Consider the following 13,533-nt stretch of genomic DNA (forward strand, 5'->3'; position numbering starts at 1 on the left):
CTCTGGGCTGACTTGCATTTGCACTTGCTGGCCCTGATTTGTTTGTGGCTTTTGCACTCCAATTCACTAGCACCAAATTCAGGGTTACGCCTACCTCGTACGGGTCTCCCCCATGACTGATGGGCTGTTCTGAAACCTGGTCCTCTGTAGTGTGCATAACCCACAATCTGCTGGTACAGCCTGCACTGATGCAGACATGGTACTTCCCCCACTGCTAGTGAAATCCCTGAGGGTCAAGGGGTTTGTTTCAGCCTTAGCCTTTTGGGAGAGGCCAGGTGCAGGAGAAGGTGATGGTTCCTAAGTCAGTGCTAAGGTCCCAGCAGGCAGAGTTTCAGCTGCAGTTTGTCCAGTCTGTTTTGCCTGGAATTATATATTTTATTTTTTTTTGGGGGGGCGGGGAGCGGAAAGTCAATGGTCAGAAAAGATTTGTATGAAAATGACCCCTCTGGTGCTTTGTCTTATGTGTGCTCTAACAGCCCATGAACAACCTTGAAGACCATTGACCAATGCCCAAAGAATTCATTAGCTTCTGGATTGTGGCTATTTACAAGTGGACAAGCATACTGAGATAGCAAAATTCATTGTTAAGGTTATCATAATAAAGTTGTGAAGTCTTAACAGATGTTTCCTATACACTGCTGTGGCAATCATGAAAGTTATTGCTAAACATGGATCAACATGCCTTCAAAACATGGGTTCACACTTTTAGTCTGCTGCCCACTCCTAAGTACTATAAATGTAAACAGAAAAGGATATTATTTCCTTATAGCATAAGGCCTGTGAACATTCACGGCCATCTCATGCATTGTGAATACATAGGCTATATTGGATTCATGAAAGTTCTTGTGCTTTTGTCATTTTTGCTTTTAACTTACTGTCTCAGATGCTGCAAAAGCCCTGGCAATAGGGCATAAAGGCTTATGTCATGGGCACTTCTCCACAGTCTCTGCTGTTCTTTTTCATTTGCTTGGACAAAACTGGGTAAAGCTTTTCAAGCAACCACTCATTTCCTGCAAGGCAGCTGTGGAGTCTGCATTCAGATAATTAACTACAAATGGAGGATTTTGTTTAATTTCCTGGACTTCATTGCCTTAAATTTCCTCTAATTATTATAACATCCTCTGTGCTTCATAACTTCGATGTCCTCATAAAGTTGTTCTAACAGAAGTCTTCTCCAATGTCACCATGGAATTGGTCTAAAGGAGTCAGCTGAGTAAGTCAGGACAGCTAGATAACCATGTACCTGCAGATCCCAAGAGAAAGAAATAGTTTGGAAAGTCTTTCCCAAAGGCTGTGTTCACAGTCACTTTAACAAATAACCTCTTTGCACATCATTATGCCTTTTTACATTCCTGGTTTTTGCAATATCCTGAATCAATCCCTCTTTCCTGCTATGTTTCACTTAAGTATCGATTCCCTCATCTCTTGTCCTAATTGCAGGCTCTGAACTAACAGAATTTGTTAGATTGCCTGTCTAAGGCTCTGTGTGATAGGAACGCTACAGCTGCATATGGCTGCTCTTTGCAGGGCTGGCAGCATAAACACATCTGGTCAAAGAGAATGAAAGTGCAATATGACCAGAAAAGCATAAATTGGGGAGAGCTAGTAATCTGTTATGCTCGTTCTTCAGGAGAGTGACTAAACATCTTGCCATTACTCTTTTTTTTTTAGCCTGCAGTGAGGGTAGGAGCAGTAGGAAACCCCTAACATCACAGGCATTTCAAATACTGCAATGGAAAGCATGACTGCAAAGTAGAAACGATATTCTCCACCTGAATTCCAAATAATGTCAGGATATGTTTGGTCTCAAAATAGGATAATTACATTTTCTCAAGAAATAACTTCGGTATCATCTGAGACAACATATAGTACCACACTCTATTCCACTAGGAAAACAATTCAACAATATAGACAAAAGATATGAGTCATTCTTCCCTTAAAAGTACAGCAGCAAATGAAAACCTTGATAGTTTCTCCTCCTAACCAGAGGATAAGAATAAAGAGGTCCACTTGAGCTTGAGAATTTTAAAGAAATATGGAGAGACCTGTTTTCATCTCCTCTAAGAATGCTAGGTGGAATTCAAAATATTGAATCAAGACAGAATCATTAAGAGGGGTCCTGTTAGAAAAAAATTCTCAGCAAACAGCAAAAAAGCAGATGTTCCCAAATTCTTGTTTGCATGCCTGCTCAGATAAATTTTGTACTCTTGTTCTTTGCTCCAACTATCTGAACAACACATGCCACAGGTAGCAGAGACAGAGGAACTCCACTTGTCCAGCTGCCAAGGACCAGGACAAAATGCAACCATTTAATTTTGTTCTTTCCGGGGTTGTTTGAGGTGTCCATCACTCCCCAAGTATTTTCCTTCAGAATACATCTGATTAGGTCCTGGTTATCATTCCTTAGATATGTTTTCAGGTCCTCACACCCACTGGAAAAATTAAGCTACACTCAATTTTTTTTAGAATTTTCCTCTGGTGACTAATGTAAGCAATACTTTAAAATCTCACTCTTAAGTCTGCCCTGATAGAGAGTTATTTGCACCGGGGACTTCCACCCAGTGCACAATAGAAGCACCAAAGAAAGTACATACATAAGCTCTTCAGGAAATTATGAGCAGCAAACCAATGAAAAAGTACTATATAGTTTCCTATTACTTCATTCCAGCAGTAAGGATATAAACTGGCTGTGCGGCTTTCACTGTGAGCTAAAAGAGGAAGGTTTTATAAACATCCATTTACAGGATTTTTCTTTACCCCAATGATGAGTTTGACATGGCTGTTCCTTAGATCCCAGCACGTGACTGAATGGGGAAGTAATCTTTTCCAAAGCACATTAGTAAAATCTTTTGAAGGTACATAAGCAGTATGACTCACAAACCTGTACCTCCTGCAGATAGTCAGAGTTTATAACCTGACTGGAAACCAGACACTGCTACTTTGCAGTTTGTCTTAAAGTTTCATGAAAGCCTAACATTTGAAGTTAATACCTTTCTGGATAGACTGCCTTTCTACAAAAGGAATATCAGTGTTTCAAAAGAAGATGCAATTGTGGTATTGTACAAACCCTGTACACAGCAACCCCCATTTAAGAAGGATGTTGGTGCAGCATGCTGCTGACAGCAAAACAAAGGCAGCCTAACAAACAGTCAGAGTGTATATATCTTTAGCACAGTATTTAAATTGGTGACATTTGACATATGCAGTACAGATAGAAATCACAGGATTGTACTTGTAGAGAGCAGCTCTTTTCCTTATTCTTTTATTAGATGGGCAAATCTTTCCCCCCCCCCCCCCTTTTTTTAAAAAAAATTGCAAATTAATAGCTGACATTTCCCTTCCCCAACATTTCTTAAGCTGATTAATTCTGAGAACTAATTCCAGTAAAGGTATCAAGCCAGGCTACATTAAGTCATTTGGATTACACTAATTCATCTGCACCATCTTGATAAACAAACTTTCAGTGATGGATGAGAGGAATTTAATTTCTACCATGTATGGCCTGAATTCCTTCAGAGTTTTATGACCTACTGAAAAAGGTCTTGAATACAGATATATAAATTGACTCCAGTGAGTGAAGCAAACAAAATAACTTCTGCCTGATCACTAACTGCAAATCTGCAAGCAGTAGTTTGTGCACTGGTGGTATCATATGCACAAACAATAATAGATTTATTGGGACAATTTAGAGGAATATTGATACTCCTTTTTCATGGATGTGGTCTCCAGTCCCATTCCCAAAGTGCTTTAGCATCTAACATCTGCATCTTCATTAGGTAATGATTCATGCTGAGCTCTGTGTAACTGGGAAAAATTATATGGAACAAGTTTCATACAGAAGGAAATAATATTTTTTTCTGAACAGATAGGCAAGCCTGAGCAAGATCATCTCAGTTACCATAAATTATTTAAACTTGATTTTAACAAAAATATCTCACTGCAGTTATGATCAATTATCCAGCTGGAAAACGGACAGCAAACAAATTATACTAGGTAATCTGACACCATAAATTTCACTATAATAATAACTACAAAGTAGCATATAATATGAATGTGTTTCATTTCTCTGTAACACATACAGTCTTATTACTTTCACTGATTTATGTTCAAGTATTTATCTGCCTTATGAAGTCCACTATATATATATACATAGTAATGTGTTCACATCTAGAAGTTATTTCATAGTGGTGGGCTACACAATATGAGCACATTTAGTTTCTGCAGTCCAGTACTTTAAAATACATTTTTCTCCATGACTAATATATACATGAGGCAATTCAGGCTAACCTCACTAATCTTCTTATCCATTGTCATTCCTAATAAGCAGATCTGCAAATCCTTTGGAAGGACAATATCAAACATTTTGTATACTACATTACTCATTTTATTTGAAATCGAGTCATTTGGAGACATTTCTCTTTTCAGGAATAAAACCTGGGAACCTTGTTTTGCATTTTGCTACTGAGAATAGCATGATAATGAGAAATGCAGATGAAACATATGGCAAGACATAAGTTAAAGAGTAGAACTGTGTACACAGATTTCAGCTAAGGAGCCAAACCATAACACCATGCTACCACTAACTGATTTCTACACCATAAAAAAAGAAATAAAAAATTGGTGGTTAGGAAATTCATCTAGATATCTAGTTGCATGTAATCCTCCATTGCTTGCTCTTATTCCTTGTCCAGCCAAACTTGTATCTTTTCATATTTATATTAGAAAATAGGCTTACATACATTAGCTGTTACCGAATTGGTTTTCATGCTCTTTAATAGAATGTGAATGGTTGTTACTTCCACTTGCAAAGTTACTTGTAGTATTCATTGCCTTGCACTCTCAGTTCTAACTCTGAGTGTATCCAGGCCTTTCTTTCATTTGTTTCAACGCTGAATCATAATGCCATATCTTTCCCCCTTCCCCCCTGCCCCCTACCCTCAGTTTTCTGGAGTGTCTTTTCTAGAGGAATTATGGCATTACTTAGATGTATTAAAATGCCTTAGTGAATTACCTTTGTGATCATTATTATGAAAATACATAGGCTAAAAATAACAAAGTTAACACTGACTTCAGAAGGCTGTCAGGATTTGACAAGGCTATGTCACTCCTACAAACTATCTATTAAACAAAACCTATTTCTATAGGTAATATTAATTTTTTTCATTGATGTCAGCAGTATTCTGTGAAGTAGTTTCCATAGCTTATTACATACATACATAATGAGCACAAAAAGGAGTCTTGCATTCAAATTAAAGCTTAAAGAAATGCAATCCTGCATGAAATCTGAGCTGTGACACAGTGTAGAGTCAATGACATTAAAGCAGAGCTGGCGACTCCTCTCTTTTGCAAGTATTGCTGAACCAGCAGTTTTGCACAATGAATTTTATCTAAATTAACTGTGTTTCACACTCAATTTATTGTGTATAGTTTACCCTGCCTTTCATGCCAATTAACTTCCAGAAGTGCTTAGTGTGCAAAATGAGGAAGATCTAAATGAATTAAATAGGAACTTAATTGTACTATGTGATAACAGCTGCTTTGCAGTTTACACAGCAGTCTCCATTAACGTATGTGTGTTTTAATTAGTTACATTTTTAATGTATTCACCTCAAAACCTTCTGGGAAGTCAAAGCAGGTAGCTGTTTCAAAAGCCTGATTTTTTTCTGTTGTTATATTAAAAAGGGAAAGAAAATATTTGATAAATCAGCAAAGATGCTAAATGTACCACTTTGCGAAGAGGTTACATGATGCCAAGCGGGAACAAAATCTCTTGTGATAGTCAATTGTCTTGTCTGTTCATCATTAGTAAATGCCAATTAGCTAACAGAATGTCTGTTCCCTTCAGGTGCATTATGAACACAATAGGGCATCATTAACTTGCCATGACTGTAACAACTTCAGAGGTAAACAGATATATTTTTGAAATTCCGCTAAATATTAGCAGGCATTTTCCACTGGTCAGAACACCACTCTAGCAGCCAGAAATAATGGAGCTCAGCTCCTCCACAAACTAAATCTTGTTGTTTCTGAAATTCCCTGCCATTAACATAGGAAATACATATATGTGTACACACACGCTCTTACATATGTGTGTGTATATATATATATATATGTATTTTCATAAATATTAGTTAATTGTGAAAGTTTTTTTAATATCTGTGGGTAGAAGTTTTTGTATAGGTCTTGAGAAAGAGGTAAAACGTCTGCAGAAATATTGAATAAACTTATGCGAATCTGTGTTCCTTATGAATGGTTGATGAATACTAAGAATTTATGTGGCCTAGATAAGCAGTGTTTATGCAGATGTGAGCTCTTTGCCTACATTTATATATGAATATAATTCACTCCAATAAGCACTATCTTCATTGTCTGCACCTACAATGCAAGATGTTGCACCCAATGTGAAGATCACCTGTGAGACCATGTACATCAGTTGTATGGAGTTAGTTCCCTGCCCATTTGTCTCAAGCCCTAGCAGTTTAGGACAGCTCAGGAGCTGTAGGAATTCTTCCCTGTGAGGAAGCAAAGTCTGCTGTCCTGTCAAAAAGGGACTAACCATCAGGTCCTGAGAATACAGAATTTCTGAGATCAGCCATCAGTCATATGTTGTGATAGCTATTTGCTAGCGCTTTACGCATCTTTAAATAAGTTGAAGTAGATCTTATAATGTTCAAGTGTTAATGTATTTTATGAAATTTACAACAGAATAACATATGATGTTGCTTTGTTCAACTGACAAAGCTGAGATACTATTTCACTTACTATTCCTAGGTAATGAGGATGTATGTGTACTGTAATGGTGATGAATGTGGCATAAGCATTAAAGAGAGAAACATAAAAAGACAGAATCAGACAGACAAATGTTTTCTTCCTAGTTCATATTGTAACCAGTCTTAAACATCTGTAAGCAACAGAAAAACCTAACAGAAGTTGTTGAAGTGAGGATATAACAGAAGTGATGGTTTTGTCTCTTTTAAAAAACTGAATGCAGCACTCTAAATTTACCTAAATTCTGAAATGTACCATCTGTGAATGTAACCTGCAGAGAGGCCTCCAGTATGTACCGATATGTGATTACACAGTACATAAACTGTGTGTGTAATACAGATCATGTAGACATGACTGTATATTCATCTGTTGCAGAACACTCTAAGAAGTAGACCCTCTGGCAACTTCTGGACCACAAAGCTCTAGAAGACAACCATTGTGGAAATCTCTTCTAAAAGATTGTGACTTCAAAATGAAAATGAGTAGTAACCTTTTCTGGAAATTCTTCAACAGAAGTTTTGAATGTTCTGTGGAGAGGGATCCAATGTTTTCTCCCTGAGCCAGAAGAATGACTTTGGTGTGAATCAGAAGTGCTGGATAGATACTTGCTGCTGCACCTTTTTTTGTCTGCCTCCTCTACCACTTGGAAGGGAGGGTTGGTAGCTCCCTGGCCCCCTTTGACTGCTTTCTCCAGTAGCAGGTAAAAGCTCCTTGCCAGATGAATGCCTGAGGAAGTCCAGATCCCTTCACCCTCAGAGGCATCTGGAAACTGTCAGGGCAGCAGTGGAAGGAAGTGTCCTCTGAATTTGCACAAGTGTTTTGCAGTGCCAGTGCTCCTGCCCATAAAAACGAACCAGCAATGAACCAAGAACTGCAAATCTTCTCCTAGTTTCCATTCTGGATGGCCAATATTCTGAAGTGAAATTTAAACAATATAATTACAAAAAATGGTCTTTAAAATGTGACATATGAGAAATTATTTTTTGCCATTTGTAGCCTGTTTTTACCTTCTGTTTCATACCACACAATTCTGAAGTGCTGACAGGACAGGATTTAGCCCAGGTGACACAGGAGAACAACTTTCTGGGATGATTTCTGACATGTGGTAAACTCTCTAGAAATTCAATGAAATGTTATGTAAAATGTAGGAAAGTTTTTGTGTTAACAGTTCTGGAAAAGAAGCCTACTTTTCACTTCATGCAAAAGGTAACAACCTTGTGAAGCACCTCCCAGTGCAGTATGAAGCTGAGAAAGACTGTTTCCTAATGAAATCCAGAGAAGCCAAATTAGAAACCTCTCTAAAATTTCACAGGACTCGAAGGGGTGCCCAGCATGATGTATCCACTCAGATATCTACACTGTTAAGAAGAACAGTTGATGGAGTGTAATATGTTTGCCTGGAGGCATGACCCATATCAGTGCTGATTTTGCAGACTGAGTGACCAAAGAGTAATTAGACAAGCAGGGGCATCATTAGAAGGTGGCACATTTTCCTTTTCTTCTCATAAGTTTCAGATGCAATCGGGTTGTTTATAGAGGAGAGAAGAGTCGGTGCTTGCTGCATTATTAAAAGTCTGAATTATGTTTTGAATCTTAGCGCATACCATCTTTCTCAAGACAAATGACTATAGCTAAACACTAGCTTCAACCGCTTTGAGATAAACAAGTAACTAGTTATAGTCACTTCTCAGCAGACAGAGGTTTATCTGTGCTCCTTTAAGGATTTGCTGAAACAAAAGTGTATCTCATTTGCAGCCACAGTAATCAGCTTACCTTTAATCTTTTGTTTTCTTTATTAATAACAAAGATTTATTTGCTCTGAGCTGCCTAAAACTAAAGCTACCACAGATCATCCAAAAGCATTAATCTTTGTTCTCTGCTACCTGATTTCTGAAAACTGGAGGCAAAGCAAAAAAGCAATAAGGTTTCAAGTGCTTACAGAAAGTCAAACACATTTCTTTCCAGACTCTGAGGCTGCTGTCACTTAGTTAAGGTGTGGGCAAAAGCAGTTTTCTCCCAGCAAACCACAGGATTTCAGTTCAAGGATAGTTTTGAAGTAAGTCTTTATTGATTCAGATTATTTTCAAAAAAATCCATCTCCACAGAATTTACTGGCAAGTTGCTGTCCTTTATCAAAACACCTCCTCCCAGAATACTAAACAAGAGAGGATTAAAACAGCCAATCAGCAGAGTCATTCATTATGCTGATGAGTGTCAGAATTTGGCAACACTGGTGGAATTAGGGCTTAAGCTTCAAACTGAACCAAACCAGATATTAGCAACACAGTTGATATGTTACAAACCTTAATTAATCTTATTAATTTCTTGCTTGCTGTAGTTGGAATGATAATTAATGTAGTTATGATTAATAATGGGATGGCTAATTGCTATTTTTCTCTCTTCTTTATAAATGTGTGTCCTTTTATTTAGAGACAGTATTTTGTGTATCTTTTATTCTATGTTTCTGAAGCCCTGATTTATTCTTCCCCTCATGTAGCTCTTAACAAATGTATGACAAAGCAGTAATTACTGTCAGATCTGGGCAAAGAATGTCACATGTTCCAAAGTATTATTTAAATATATTACTGCATATCTCAACTTAGTTTGTCCAAATGGGAAATTTCAGGAAGAGACAAAAAACATGTCAATACAAATGACAAAAATAATGAAAATGATGAATACTGTAGGAGAGTCCTAAACCAAGCCATGTGACAAGGGTAATAAACTTTACAACTAAGCCTAGGTTACCTACCAGAAGGCAATAATTAATTTCAATTATATTAAGATGATGCATATCAGCATTACAAATTTACTACAGGAGCAAACTCACCAGAAAGCCAGATGCTACACAGTTAACTCTTCCAGTGAACTTAACAGAAACTTTATAGGCTGAGAATCAGCTGAGAGGAGCACACAAGGCATCAGCACTATTCTCTCTTCCGGAGTGGTAGGTGTATTTATGTCCCTTAGGAAGATGTTGGTTTAGTAAAGCTGATCACTGCACTCTGAATTTTTATCTTTCAGTGCCTTTTAGTGTAAACATGTTGAATATTGATAAGAAGCTTTGTTTGTTATTTCATTGAGATCTAATGGAACATTTTAAACATCCAAGTTTTTCATTGTTGGTTATGAAACAGTTCCCTTTGACCTTTTCCAGACCACATTGTTTGGTTTACTGGATCATGAAGCTATCTGAAAAGCAGCTGACATTATGGATCCTCCCCACACTATGATGAATCATTATGGGGAAAAAAACATTAGCATCATTTTGATGATATCAAAGCTCCATTGTGAGACTGAGTATGCTTATAATATGAATAGATCTTTGCTGATAAAGTTCTGATAGCTGTCCTTCACCATTCATCAGTGACAACAGGTGGTCAGTTCTACAGATGTTATGTCCTTTAAAACAATAATGAAAAAATGAAAGGTGATCTCAGAATGGTCCAATAGTTCTGAGTCTTTCCTCCAGTGAATTTCTAATATGTTCTTCAATCTCCCAAGATGGCGTTATATATTTTCTGACATTTTTAAGGGCTCTTTTCTGGAAAATTATTGTTCCTGAAAAACCTGTATGCAGTGCATTGTGTAAATATACATTTAACATTTTTACAAGATCCTATATGGTTTTCCTGACAAAGTTTTAAACTGATTTTTAAGAAACTTGTTTCACCTTAGCAAACTTTTTTATTTTACAGGGAAACACATGATCATTTCAGTCAGTTTGACAGCCAGGCCATTGTGGACAATGATCTTACCAGATCTTACTCTGTGCAGGACTTGACCTGTCACTGATTAGAAGGATTAGAAGGAAAACTTTGGGGTGGGGTGTGTATGTGGTTTATTAAGGTTACTGCATTAATGTTAATCAGATTAGAATCAATATTTTAAAATGCAATTAAAAAGGCTATTTGTGCTCTTGCAATTGATATTTACCAAATGACTTTTAAAACAAAAGTCTTGACCACTCCTCAATATGGAAGATGAGTTACCACTTTTCATACATAAGACAGTGGTGACTCTGGATGTAGTGGTTTTGTTCCAACACAGGCAATCATTTTCCATTTTCTTCAAATTTTCTTCAAATTTAAAATTTTTTCAATGTTTGTGGTGCTTTTCAAATATCCTCTAAGTTGTTGACTAGTGTTCATGGGTGCTATGGAATAACTAATGTGTTCTACCTCGAACAGGCTACATTTCAGTTATAGAGAATTGACCTTTTAAACACCTACAGAAAAAAAAAAGTATCATTAAAGCTCACTATTCTCTTCTCTAGGTAGCTGCAGTAACCATGGTACTGTTGTACACATAAGACTAAAGGTACAGTACAACAATCCCTGTAGAATGGCAAATGTTGAATTTTAATGATTCCTGCTTTATTTAGGTTGTAAAGTGCTTTGGGGTAGGTATCCTTCAAGATGAAAGCTAGTACAGAATTATAAGCTATTGCTATTATGCTTTGAATTAATCACTTGCTTTCCCCTCCAGATTGATGCAGAAAAACATCTTAACAACTATTTTACTTGCAGCCTGAAAAAAGAAAGAAACCTTCCCCTCATAAAATAGAATAAAGCAAGCAAAATAAAAAGCTTCTTCAAATCTGAGAGAAAAAAAATCAGTTTCATGTTGACATTTATAGCTTTCATCCTGCATTTCTTGAAATCAATATTCATCTGAAGGAGAGGGAATGAGCTATGGAAATGAGCTAAGGATCGAGTCCTTGGTTATTAAATATCTGCTAGAAAGAGATTCTGACTGGGTAATGTCTGTATGCCCCTAAAGTAGGGGAACTGAGGAGAGAAACCCTACCACCCACTTAACATTGCTAGTGAGAATGAGCTGCTATCATAATGCATAGTAATTATGGTAATCAAGATGCAGACCCTTACTTAATTAAACTTCACTGCAGTATGTGAGGAACAATAAATTATACAAAATACAAGTAGAAATTATTTAAAACTAGGCTGGATAGCATATTCATGCAAGTGATAACATAATTTATGTATACGGACACACTGATAATTAACACTTGTAAATCACTCAAAGGGGACTGTGTTTCAAATGTGCACTGGCACACACATAAGGTTACATGTATGTATCAGTGAATAATGGATGTAAAGCAGCCTTCGTTTATTTGTTTTCTGTCTCAGAAAAGAAAATTAGAATCACAGAAACCAGCTAATTAACAGTGAAAAAGGGACATGTTATTATTACACCTTGCGAAAGAGCACAAAACCAAGAAATACCCTTGTATTGTACAAATACCCAAGAAAATAATTGTTGCCATCCCAATGAATCTATAATCTGAATGTGTGTAGGTGCAGATGAGGAGTACAAGCAGCAGTGAAGTAAGTGTCAAGGAAAGGTTTGGTGTTCTGAGGACTTTGCCAGCAAAATTGTTACTAGAGAGACTAGCCATATAATTATGTAGTTGGTATAATATATTACATTTCCCCTAGAGCAAACAAAGAGTAACTTCATAAGGGCTTTTTGAACTCTAAAATTGCCTCTTCTTTTGAGTTTTAGCCACAGAGCTAAATCAGTGTTGGCTTGGAATTTTTTCATGCTCCTAATTGACAAATCTTTATGAAGAACATTTTAAGAATAAAATGATTGCTTCTGAGCATGACAGAGAATGATTTCAGCCACCTGTTATAATCTCCTTGTTTCTAGTATATACTTCATGTTGGCAATGGTCCAATGTGGTGTAACCTGAAGCTGGAAAACAGAACAATATTTTTTCACTCAAATGCATGTAGAGGTTCAATTATAAACGAAGTCTTTGATGTGCATTTTTGGCCATGAATTCCCGAAATCAATCTTTTCTCAGCTCCTGTGTTCTTAAAGACAATGTTCAGAGGTAGCCTGCTCAGACAGGCAACAATATTCAGATAACAGAAAGGAGATTTAACCCAGTTTTAGAAAAATCTTTTGAACAGACAGAATGCAGATGAACTGGAGGCTTCTTTTGTGTGTGAAATCCTCTGGATGTGGGATATCATCTGATGAGATACCTGTGTTACATGCTGAGAACTAGAACGGTATTGTCAATCTGAAGATCTAGCTAGTGATTTTCAAGATATATCTGGTAGGCAAGCACTCCTCCTGCTGAAAACTGTCTGTATGGCTACTGCAGACACAGCACAGGTTATAGCCTTGTGTACAGTATTCTGCTTCTCCATTATTGCAAAGACCCACATATACTCTGCATTCTGCACAGGTGAGATAGTCTAATCACAGATGCAAATAATAGCTTGGGTTGGAAGGGACATTAAAGATCATGTAGTTCCACCCCCCCTGCCACGGGCAGGGACACCTGCCACCAGACCAGGTTGTTCACAGCTCCATCCAGCCTGGCCTTGAACACTGCCAGGGATGGGGCATCCACAGATGCTCTGGGCAGCCTGTGCCAGTGCCTCACCACCCTCATTGTAAAAAAAAATATTATTCCTTATATCCAACCTAAATATACATTTTTCCAATTTAAAACCATTGCCCCTTGTCCTGCCACTACAAGTCTTATTAAAATTTCTTTCTCTATCTTTCTTGTAAGTCCCCTTATTATATTGGAAGGCCACAATGTGGTGTCCCCAGAGCCTTCTCTTCTTCAGGCTGAACAACCCAATTGTCTCAGCTTTTTTTCATAGGAGAGGTGTTCCAGCCCTCTGATCATTTTCGTAGCCCTCCTTTTGATCCACTCTAATAGGTTCATGTCTTTTCTGTGCTGAGGGCCCAGTATATGCATGCTTGTAAACTTGATTGTAG

Source organism: Falco biarmicus, chromosome 7, assembly GCF_023638135.1.
Source record: "Falco biarmicus isolate bFalBia1 chromosome 7, bFalBia1.pri, whole genome shotgun sequence".
In the NCBI taxonomy this organism is placed as follows: Eukaryota; Metazoa; Chordata; class Aves; order Falconiformes; family Falconidae; genus Falco; species Falco biarmicus.